The 12183-nt window shown below is 35.5% G+C and overlaps 1 pseudogene; it reads left to right on the top strand.

Annotated features, from left to right (window-relative positions):
* Positions 1 to 744: 744 nt before the first annotated feature.
* LOC110223851 (RNA-binding protein Raly pseudogene) lies at positions 745 to 1516 on the top strand (annotated as a pseudogene).
* Positions 1517 to 12183: the final 10667 nt, after the last annotated feature.

Here is a 12183-nt window from a genome sequence, read left to right as displayed (position 1 = left end):
CAGCATGTACAACTAAGTAATATTCATATTCCTTTCTCTTTCCATTTAATAATCATCACATTATCACAAAATTAACCCATTCAGACTATCAGTGTGTCCTGGCTCCCGAGTGGTATGCAGGCTGGTAGGGGTGGGAGGAGTGGTTTGCGGGGTGGGGATGGCGCTGCTAGAGGCCAGCAGCGGCGGCAACAATGACCAACGACTAACCAGGGCGGCCACATCTTCTCTTGTTATACCGAAAAATAAGCGAGTTGACCCAGACTAATTTAAATTGTGGACTTTATTATATTAGCGTGTGCCTGCCAGGGATATTCACATCCAAATCAAGCAGCACTCATCAGGGGTTGAGCCAGGGTTTATATAGGGAGTATACAGGACAGGGAGGGGGATGGATCTTTGAAGTCTGGCAAGAGGAAGAGGTTTTTTTTGGGGGGGGGCTGGTCAAGGACACCCCTCTCCCTCTATCTAGATATGATAATGCTCTGCAAACTTTCTCACAATGGAGGCTTCCAGAGATATGATCTGAGGGCTGTGGCCTGAGCAGCCAGATAAGGGTCTTGCTAAGGAATTTGGAGTTTTCCATGGCCTAAAGGGTTCTACTACCTAAACGGTAAAATAATGTCCTGCATTACACTCTGGTCCCCATGCCTGCATTAGTTCTCACAACTGACCCCGCCCCTGAGCATTTTCTGCAGCCCATGTGCAACTTCCAGGAGCTCCAGCCTCTTGGTCCCCTCCTCCACCATGGCCCTCGCTCCTCTCCACCTTTGCCTCTCGTGGTTTATCAGAACCTTTTTGGTTCCTGACCTTTCCTCGTTGGGTCTCCTGAAAGTGCACGCAAGCAACATCACTGACAAGGACGACCCCAAGTCCCTCAACTTTAGGGTCTTCATTGAGAACTTAAACACAGCGATGGTGAAGAAGGTGGAAGTACAGACCATCTTCTCCAAGAATGGCCATGTAACTGGCTGCTCTGTGCACGAGGGCTACACTTTAGTCCAGTGTGTTAGCGAGCGCCATGCCCGTGCCCCTTTGCTGGGCAAGAACAGGAGAGTGGGGGCAGGGCAGACTTTGGTCATCAACATGGCTGGAGAATCTAAAGCTAATAGACCAAAAGGACTCAAGAGAGTAGCTTCTGTCTCCTCTGAGCTGCGACTTTGACTCTGATTACTGCAGGGAAGACCTGTATGACAGACTTTTCAAGCCCCAGGGCCGGCTCTCTCCAGTGCCCAGAGCGGTTCCTGTGGGCCCCGGGTCATCATCCCTCTCATTCTTTGCATTAAAGAAACTGCCTGTCAGACTCTTCACCTGCTCCTTCCAGTAGCTCATCAAAGTTAAAGTTGAAATGTACTGAACTAGAGACCATTAAGACAGAATTTACAACCAAATCAAGTACAACATCGAGACCCTGCTGGGGTGGCTGGACCACATCTCTTCTAGCACAGATGCATTTACTATTACCTGGTTTAAGAGCCTAATTGATCACCTGCCTTTGACTAAATTTGAAACATTATAAAATCTGTGCCAGACCCTATTTTAATTATGTGAACTTTCAGGTGGTTTTAATGCAAACAATATTTTGTTGGATGCCACTCTCTAATCCATTATATTTCCTTCCATTTTATGTATGTTCATTATTGGTTTTAACTTATAAGTTCTTACAGCTTTCTGTTACATCTTTTATTTTCTTATCTCTTAACCCCCGGTGACCCCCACTAACATTTCTCCCCACAAAAAATAAGGGTGGTTACTGAGAGGAAATGTGGTAAACAAGTTATCAGTAACTGAAGTTAGCTTCTACATACATATCTTTCTCTTTTCCCCTCACTCAGAATCTCTTCACAAGTTCTTTTACTTTCTTTTCTTTTAATTCAAACTTGACAATTCACTTTCTGAAGCTGAAGTTTCTCTGGCTGGATGACAGTGAGAGATTTGCAGTTTCTATATCAATTGTGTTCCTGGGAGGTTTTTGTTTGTTTTTGTAACATAATGAACCACAGAATAAATGGCTTCTAAACTATTCCAAGTTTGGATAAATTGTCTGATAATGGACCAGAGATTGGAATCCAACACTGAGTTAAGAAGGAAGCGTCATAGTCAATTTCTTTCTAAGAGGCTAACTTTCTATGGGGAAAACAAAACAGTCTGCCACCATGGCTTTCATTTGTCCCCAGCTACTTTTCCATCACACCTGCTTCTAGCTACTGCCCCAGATATGAAAGCACTGTGAATCTAAGCAACATAGTCCAGAGTCAGCAGCCTTGAGGTAGGAAGACCTGAGTTCAAGTTTGGTTTCAGATACTAGTTGTAAGGCCCTGGACATGTCATTTGACCTTTGTCTGCCTCAGCAAAAGTAATACCCACTTTCCATAGCAAATAGTAATACCCACCTTTCATCTTTCTGAAATAGCACCTTTTTTCTAGAGTTGAGAATCAAATGAGGTAACAGTTGTAATGTACTTGGCATAGGGCCTGGTATATTGTAGGTGCTTAATAAATGTTGTTTTTTCTTTTCTTCTGGTACATCTAGTTACCATCCAAGCAAGCTCTATACTTCAAAATGTCAATTCCAAATCCAAGCATAGCATTGCCTTCATCTTCTTTTTTTGCTGACAAAGAGTGAAATTTGCATTTTCCCAGATACTTTGGCATCATTCACAAGATTTTCCCCATGGGTCCTATTAATCCTATTAAGGAATTACTCTGTCACTAACCAATTCATTTTCCATTTATCTTAACATAAAAAGAAAACTACTTTATACTGATCTTCATCTTTTTGGGGGCCTGTTGTGACTTTTCTTCCCCTCAGGAATTCAATATTTCAACCATTTGTTCTGAGCCTCTCCACCAATTAACTATCTCCTCCAAACTACCTTTATGTTGCATCACTTTACAACATAAGCATTGTAGATAAAGATAAGAAAAATTGTGACATGGTCACTCCAATCTTATTTACCCTCTCCCACTTTCAAGTCTTTAAGCCTAAGAAGGCTTCTCAGACTAACCTTACCCAGTTCTTGAGAATCATAGGATTTAATGCTAGAAGGGAGTCTAAGAGTTCATCTACCCTATTCATTTCATTTTATGTTATATGCATCTTAATTCGTTATTTATTTATTTAAAACGTAATTTCTTTTTAAATTTTGATTTCCAAATTTACTCCATCCCTCCCAAATTACTTCAACATCAATTAAGCAGGCAAGCAATATAATATCAACTATACATGTGAAATCATACAAAACATATTTCTGTATTAGCCATATATCAAAATAAATGCAAGCAATACCAAGAGAGAAATTTATACTTCAATTTTCACTCAGAGTTCATCAGTTTTCTCTCTGAAAGTGGATAATATTTTTTTCACCATGAGTCTTTGGAATTCTTTTGGATAATTGTATTGATCTGAGTAGACAAGTCTTTCATAGTTAATCATCATTACAACCTTGCTATTACTGTGCACAATGATTTCCCATTTCTTCTCACTTCACTTTGCATCATTTCAGATAGTTCTTGCCATATAGTTCATATAGTTTCTCTGAAGTCAACACCCTCATCATTTCTTATAGCACAATAGTACTCCATAAAAATCATATGTTAAAGCATGTTCAGCTATTCCCCAATCGATGAGCATCTCCTTGATTTCTAATTTTTTGTCACCACAATAAGAGCTGTTATAAATATTTCTGTGCATATCGATCATTTTTCCTTTCTCTCTCTGGAATACAGACTTAATAGTGGTATTGCTGGGTCAAACGGAATGCACAGTTTTATAGCCCTTTGGGTATAGCTCTAAATAGTTCCCCTGAATGGTTGTACCACTTTACTACTGCACCATCAGTTCATTAGTTTTCATCCACTCCAGCATTTGTTATTTCTGATATTTGTGAAGTGGTACCTCAAAGTTGTTTTAATTTTCCTTTTCTTATCAATAGTAATATAGAACATTTTATATAATTATAAATAGCTTTGATTTCTTTGCCTAAAAACAGCTCTTTATATGTTTTAATCATTTATCAATTGGAGAATGCTTTTTTTTAAATCAATTTGGCTCAGTTTTATACTCAGTAAATATTTGAGAAACAAGGACTTTATCAGAGAAACTTGCCCTAAAATTCTTAAATATTACTTCATTGTCTACTCTATGGTATTTTTTAACATAATTGATTCTTTCTGATTATCTCTTTTAATTAAGTCTAATTTTGCTTTTTTTTTCTGAAATTATGATTGCTACACCTGCCTTTTTTATATCAGCTGAAGCATAATAGATTCCACTCTAGCCATTTATTTTAACTCTGTGTGTCTTTCTGTTCAAATATGTCTCTTGCGAACAATATATTATTGGATTCTGGTTTCTCATTCTGCTGTTTCTGTTTCATGGGTGAACTCATCGCATTCATATTCACAGTCATGATTACTAGCTCTGTATTTCATTCCATCCTATTTTTTGTTTCTTTTTTTTCTCTCTCTTTACCCTGTCCTTCTACAAAAATCTTCTATTTTTTTTGCTTCTATTTCCTCGTTTAATTCATCCTCCCTTTTATCATTCCCTTTTTTCTCTTATTCACTTCCCCTCCTATTTTCTTATTGGATAAGTTACATTTCTATTCAAAACTTTGTGTGTGTATCTATATATCTCTACCTCTATTTCTATATCTATCTATCTACCTATCTATTATCTATCTTCTTCCCCCTTTGAACCAGTTCTGATGAGGGAAGTTTAAACATTGCCTAGTCCCCCCATTGTCTCCTCCATTATAAAAGCTCTTTCTTTTGTGACTCTTTTATGTCATAAAATTTTATCCATTTTACTTCTGCTTTCACCTTTCACCCAGTGCATTCCTCTTTCTCACCTCTCCATTTTTTTTGTGTAGATCATCCCAATATAATAATTCAATTTAATAATGATCAAGTTCTTAGGAGTTACATGTATAATTTTCTCATATAGGTATATAAACAGCATAACTTCATTAAGCCTTTTATAATTACTTTTTCATGTTCACCTTTTTATGCTTCTCTTGAATCTTCTGTTTGAATGTAAAATTTTTATTCAGCTCTTGTCTTTTCATTGAAAATGCTTGAAAGTCCTGTATTTCATTAAATATTCATTTTTTCTTGAAGGATTATACTCAGTTTAGTTGGGTAGATGATTGTTGGTTGTAACCTATATCCATTGTCTTCTGGAATATCATATTTGAAGTTTTAACGTAGTAACTGCTAAATCTTATGTGATACTGATTGTGATTCCATGATATTTAAATTGCTTCTGTAAGTTTGAAATATTTTCTCATTGACCTAGAAGCTCTTGAGTTTGACTACAATATTTCTGGGAATTTTCATCTTGGGATCCTTTTCTAGAGGTGATAGTAGACTCTTTCAACTTCTGTTTTACCCTCTTTATCAAAAATATTGGGGCAATTTTCACTGATAATTTCTTGAAATATGATGCTTAGGCTTTTTTTTTCTGATCATGACTTTCAGGTAATTCAATAATTCTTAAATTAGCTCTCCTTGAGGTATTTTCAAGTTCAATTGTTTTTTGGATGAGATATTTCACATTTTCTTCTATTTTTTTAGGGGCAGCTAGGTGACATAGTGGATAGAGTGCTAGGCCTGGAGTCAGGAAGACACACCTTCAAGCATTTAAATCTGGCCTCACACACTTACTAGGTGTGTGACACTGAGCAAATCACTTAACCCAATTTCTTCATCTGCAAAATGAGCTGGAGAAGGAAATGACAAATCACTCCAGTATCTTTGCCGAGAAACCCCCAAAACGAGTTATGAAGAGTCAGACATGACTGAAAATGACTAAAGAACAACAAAGCTTCTATTTTACCATCTAGATCTAAGATATCAGGACAATTTCACTTGATCATTTAAAAAAATATGATGTCTTTGATGATAGCTTTCAAGTAGTTCAATAATTCTTAATTATCTCTCCTTGATTTCTTTTCCAGGTCAGTTGTTTTTCCAAAGAGAGAGTTCACATTTTCTTCCACTTTTTCATTCTTCTGATTTTGGCTTATTGTCTTTTGATGTGTCATGGAGTCATTAGATTCTACTTAGCCACTTCTAATTTTTAAGTAATTATTTCCTTCAGTGAAATTTTTACCTCTTTTCTCATTTGTCCAATTCTATTTTTAAAGAAGTTCTCTTATTCAGTGACTTTTCTTGCCTTCTTTTCCATTTTGCCTATTCTGCCTTGTAAGATGTTCTTTTCAGTGGATTTTTGTGCCTCTTTTGCTATTATGCCAATTTTTTTTGAGATGTAACATTCTTCAAGATTTTTTGTGCTATTTTATCAAACTGTTAATTCTCTTTTTTTATAACTCATTTTATCAACAATTACCTCCATAAGCTTTTGAGTTTTAAATTTTTATCATTCTCCCACCCCCCTCCCTCCACAAGACAGTGTGAAATCTGATATATATGTGTGTGTGTGTGTACACACATATATATATATATATATATATATATATATGTACGTATGTATATATATGCATTCCTATTAAGCATATTTTCACATTAGCAATGTTATAATGAAGAATTACAACCAACAGGAGGACCCACCAGAAATAGGACACAAAACAAAACAGAAGGAAAAAAATATCAAATAGTATACTTCAATCTGTTTTCAAACTCCATAGTTCTTTCTTTGGATATGGATGGCATTTTCCATCATGAGCCTTTGGAGATGTCTTAGATCCTTGCATTGCTGAGCAAGGGTAAGTCTATCAACATTAGTCATTGCACAATGTGGCTGTTATAGTCTACAACATTCTCCTGGCTCTGTATATTTTTCATGTATATTCCTTTCTACCCCCATTCAATTTTCTCCAGAGGTCTACCATACCTAACTTTTCTAATACTCTATCCACCTCCTTAACTTCTTTCTTGTTTATTTCGTGGTTACATTTATCTAGTTCAGAGAGGGGGAAGTTGAGGTCCTCCACTAGTATAGTTTTGCTGTCTTTTTCTTCCTGTAACTCCCTGAACTTCTCTTCTTAGAATTTGGATGCTATACTATTTCATACATATATGTTTAGTAATGATATTATTTCATTGTCTATGGTGACTTTTAGTAAGAGGTAGTTTTCTTCTTATCTCTTTTGATAAGATATATTTTTGCTTTTGCTTTGTCTGAGATCAAAGATTGCTACCCTCGATCTTTTTTCTTCAGCTGAAGCATAATGTATTCTACTCCAGCCTTTTACCTTTGCCCTGCTTGTGTCACTCTCTTTCAAATGGGTTTTTTGTAAATAACGTATTGTAGGATTATGGTTTTTAATCCATTCTGCTATCAATTTCCTTTTTATGGGAGAGTTCATCCCATTCATATTCACAGTTATGATTACTATCTGTGTCTTTCTCTCCATCCTATTTGCCCCCTGTTTATGCTTTTCTTTTTCCTTTCTTTTATCATATCTTTCTTGCATCACTCTCATTTCTTTTCCCAAATTTTCTCTACCAGTCTTCTTTCTTCCTTTAATTCTTCTAGGAATTATTGGTGGGTTTTTGTCCAATTAGTATTTGTAAGGCTCTTTTTCTAGCTGTTTTCATAATGTCATCTTTTCTGGGTTTATTTCTTGCTCTTCCTTACACTCTAGTAATTTGTTATAGTCAAATTATTTTTTTTATATTTGCTCATTTTTTTTAGCCTATTTCTTGACTTTGAACTTTATATTAAAATTGGGCTGTGCTCATTTATAGTTGAAGAGGCACTGTGCCAAACTTCAGACTTTATTGTGCTATTGTTTTCATGGCTTGTTCTGGGAGTCTGCAACTTTTTGGTTCTTCCAAGATGGTATGATCCTAAAAGAGGTATGATCATTCCTCTGCTGGTCTGTACTCTGGGTCTGGTCTTTTACCCAAAAAGAACTCCTGGTCTCCTAAAGCCACAAGTGCTAGTGCTCTTCTTTGCTTCAGAAGTGTGACCCAGGCCCCTATTCCCTAGTAACTGAACACAAGCACTCCTCTCTGCTCTGGAACTGCTGCCCAGAAGTGCATATGGGCAATAGAGTTGCCAATCAGCACTAGCAGTATCCATTGCCAGCTAAGGATGCCCTGTAATCTCTTTCCGACCAGTCATCTGACCCCTTACTGTCTCTGGACTGAGAGATCCTGAAGATATTATTGCCCCTGTGGGCTCCAGATAGGCTTCCACCCCATATCACAAGCTGCTCTTACTAAGCCCTTAAATTTTCTCAGGCCAGAAAAAATCACATACTAACTTTTTGTTGGCTGTTGAATATGGTGGATGGAAAGAACTCAAATGGTGCTGGACACAGTGCAGAATAAGCTATTGGACCCTTGCTTTCACATAATTTAAAAAAGGAAACCCAGAATCTTATTGAACACTTTGGATTTAGGAGAGTCATTCTTCTCTACCTGAGCAGATTTATGGAGTATATCACTGCCCATGAGAGGTGTCATTTACCCTCTACTGAACTGAGAGATGTAAAACCACACATAATTGTTCATACTTCAGTTTATAGGGAAGAAACACAAATGGTACATGATTTTTTATAATTCACAGATTAGTAGAAGGTAATAAGCATACTTACATAGTTATGTTGTTGTTTTCCTTTAATTTTAGTGTACAATGTGCATAAAGTAAATGATAAGTAGTATATAGTTATGTGAATATTTCATCTTTCACTAAGCAAAAACATATTTGTCTAACCATTTCACATATTCTGAATGTTTAGAGGTAAAATACATTTTTCCATATGATATTCTTGTTTTATATAGTGTTCTCTTTCATATTGATAAATTTTACTAGGAAAGGGGTGAAAATAAATGCTTGTCATATTACTATCATTCCCTGCACAAACACCTGTTCCCATTTAGACTCAAATTTACTCACCTGTTAATAATTATAAATATTTTAATTCAAGTACAAACATTATTTTAGCTTCGTGAAGTCCAAGTTTTGTCAAATTAAGCTTCAGAAATATCGAGTAATAGTTAGAGGAAGAATATATTTGCAATCAAAGGAGTAAAAAAAAAAGATTGATTAACATGTAGTTCTATTTATTTTCTTTTACATGATTTAAAATGATTGGAAACTTTTTTTGGTAAGTATTTTATTTTTTTTCAGTAACCTGTAAAGAGAGTTTTTAACATTAATTTTAACAAGATTTTAAGTTACAATTGTTTCTCCCTTCCCTCTCCTTATTTCCTTTTCTTTTACCAAAATGACAAGCAATCTGATATAAATTATGCATGTGCAATCATGGAAACACATTCCCACATTGGTCATGTTGTTAAAGAAGAAAAAGAACAAAATGGAAAAGCCACAAAAAAGTGAAAGTCATATATGCATTCAATGTGCATTCAGGCTCCATAGTTCTTTGGATGTAGATAGCATTTTCTGTTATGAGTATTTTTGGAATTGTCTTAGATCATTGTATTGCTGAAAAAAGCTAAGTCAATCATAGCTGATCATTGCATAAAGTTGTATTACTGTGTACAATGTTCTTCTGGTTCTCAATTCACTCAGCATCAGTTCATATAAGGCTTTCCAGGTTTTTCTGAAATATAGTTGCTCATCATTTCTTATAGGAAAATAGGATTCCATATATTCATATACCACAATTTGTTCAACCATTGCACAATTGATGGACATTGCCTCAATTTCCAATACTTTGCCACCACAAAAAGAGCTGTTTTCAATATTTTTGTACATGTAGATTTTTTTCTCTTTTTTATGACTCTTTGGGATACAGGCCTAGTAATTGTATTACTGGATCAAAGGATATACACAGTTTGATTGTCCTTTGATCTTCTTTGTCACCAAAGTAAGATTCTACGGTCTGACTCTTTTTGGGCTCCTTGCTCATGATCTCAGCCAATTATTTGAATTATAAACTCTTTGTTAAGGTAGGGGTCTGCTTCCACTGTGGAGAATATACTGTCCCAAGCTTCAGGGGTTTTGTGCAGCTGTTTTCAGAGATACTTCTAGGGACCTGTAAATTTTCAATTCTTCCAAGGTGCTATGATCAAGGGTGAAGTGTTTACTCCTTTCCTGGCCCATGCTCTGGTCTATGAGTGACCACAAGCACTCTTTTCTGTCTTGGAACTGTGAGGAGGATTTGTTATTCACTGCTACTACAAGCTCCACCACACCAGTGCCCCTCCTCACCCCAGCACTGCCACTGAGAACTGTGATCCAGATCCAAGCACAGGCAAAGCAAGAGAATCCTGCACCAGCAGAGATATCCCTGAAAAACCCCCTATGATCAGCCACTTGATTCCCCCTCCATCTGTGGGCCAAGAGCTCTGGAATTAGCTGCAACCCCAGAGCTGTGCTGGGACTAGGGCCAGACTGAGTTTGTCTGTCACCTTGGTCCAACAGACCTTTCCTACTGACCTTCTAAGTTGTCTTTGGTGTTTGTGGGTTGAGAAGTCTGGAAACCAGATTCAATCCCCTGAAGACTGCCCCAGGTTCCCTGAGGCCTAATCTTTGCCTGCATGGCCCACACTGAAATGTTCTCCTCTCCCAGCCTTCAGCAATAGAACTTTCCAATCAACCATCCAGGTTGTCTTGGGCTAGAAGTTTGTTTTACTCTGTCTTTTTGTGGGTTCTGCTGCTCTAGAATTTGTTTGGAGCCATTTTTTACAGGCATTTGGAGAGGTTTGGGGGACAGCTCAAGCAGGTCACTGCTTTTACTCAGCCATCTTGCCTCCACAAAGTTTTCTGTTTCTTAACCAGTACCAAATATTTTGATATCTAATGCTATGTGTTATAGTTTATGATGTGGTTATATTAGATCTCTTGCTTCCTTTTTTCACTGTTACTTGAGATTCTCTGTACTTTAAAGTTTTTTTTTCCAAGATGATTAGTTTTGTTATTACTTTTTTAGAGCTATGAATTAATTAAATTAATTTAGGTAATGAAGTCTTTTAATTATATTGATGTAATCTAAAAATAAGCAATTAATATAACTTGAATTATTTTTTACAAGAATTTACCTCTGTGATGAATTTTTCATACTTGTGCAATACAGTACTTGTGAATATCCCAATAGGTAGATTTCTAAATATTTTACACATTCTATAAGAGTTTTATTGGAATTTTTCTTTCTAAATATTCCTGCTGAATATTGTTGCTAATGTGCAGAAATACTAATTTATAATTTTAATTGACTCTGGCCTAAATAGGCCATCATTAATAATCATTTGCAAAAAGTAGGAATAGATTTTTTCTTCACCCATGCTTATTTATTCACTATCTGCTCATATTTTAGAATGAATCATTGCTTCAATTATTTGATAGAATTAATTGATAAATTCATCTATTGCTCAGATTCCTTTTTTTCTGAATTAATTGATAGCTTTTTTTCTGGTACTGGATATTTAAATTCTTTTTTCTCACATGTTTCTAACATAGGTATTTTTAACTCATAAATACTCATTTATTCATCTTTGTTGTATAAATATTGTTGGCATATACTTGGAAAATATTTTCTAATAATTCTCTTTATTTTCTTTCCAATAGTTGTAATAAAAAAAAAACTTTATTAGTGGTGATGTAGATTTCCTCCCCACTTTTCTTTGACATCAGTTGGGCTGTTTATCCATTTCATTATTTTTGAAACAATTCTTAATATTTGTTTTGCTTTGTTTTACTAAATGTATGTTTATCTTTCAAGTTTTTGTTCCTTCTTTTCTTATTTATAATTTAATATTTTTGATTAGTTGGGTTTTTATTGGTTCCTTTTCAATGTACTTGCATAATCAATTCATCGATCTGTTCATATATATATATATATATATACATATATATATATATATATATATATACACACACACATACATACACATATACACATATATAGATACACATATATACACACATGTGTGAGTGTGTGTATTCAATTATCAACATTTATTCTTTCTCTTCCAATCACATTCTTGGGGGGAAAAGGAAAACCCTTTTAATAAATAAATGTAGTCAAATAAAACAAAATCTGGTATTGTTCATGTTCAAAATAATGTGTCTCAATCTCTCTATTTTCACTCACTAACAGAGATCAGGAAGTAGGCAGCATTCTTAATCATCAGGCCTCTGGAATCATGCCAAACCATTGTGTTGATAAGATATCTTAAATCTTTCAAAATTGTTCATTAACTACTTTTTGGTGCCTTCTAATTTTCAGTGTCTATCACTTACTACGTTTT

Source organism: Phascolarctos cinereus, unplaced genomic scaffold (assembly GCF_003287225.1).
Source record: "Phascolarctos cinereus isolate Bilbo 61053 unplaced genomic scaffold, phaCin_HiC Scaffold_4;HRSCAF=312, whole genome shotgun sequence".
NCBI classification, from domain to species: Eukaryota; Metazoa; Chordata; class Mammalia; order Diprotodontia; family Phascolarctidae; genus Phascolarctos; species Phascolarctos cinereus.
Note: the sequence above shows the minus strand (reverse complement) of the source record. Positions and strands in the feature narration are given on the sequence as shown.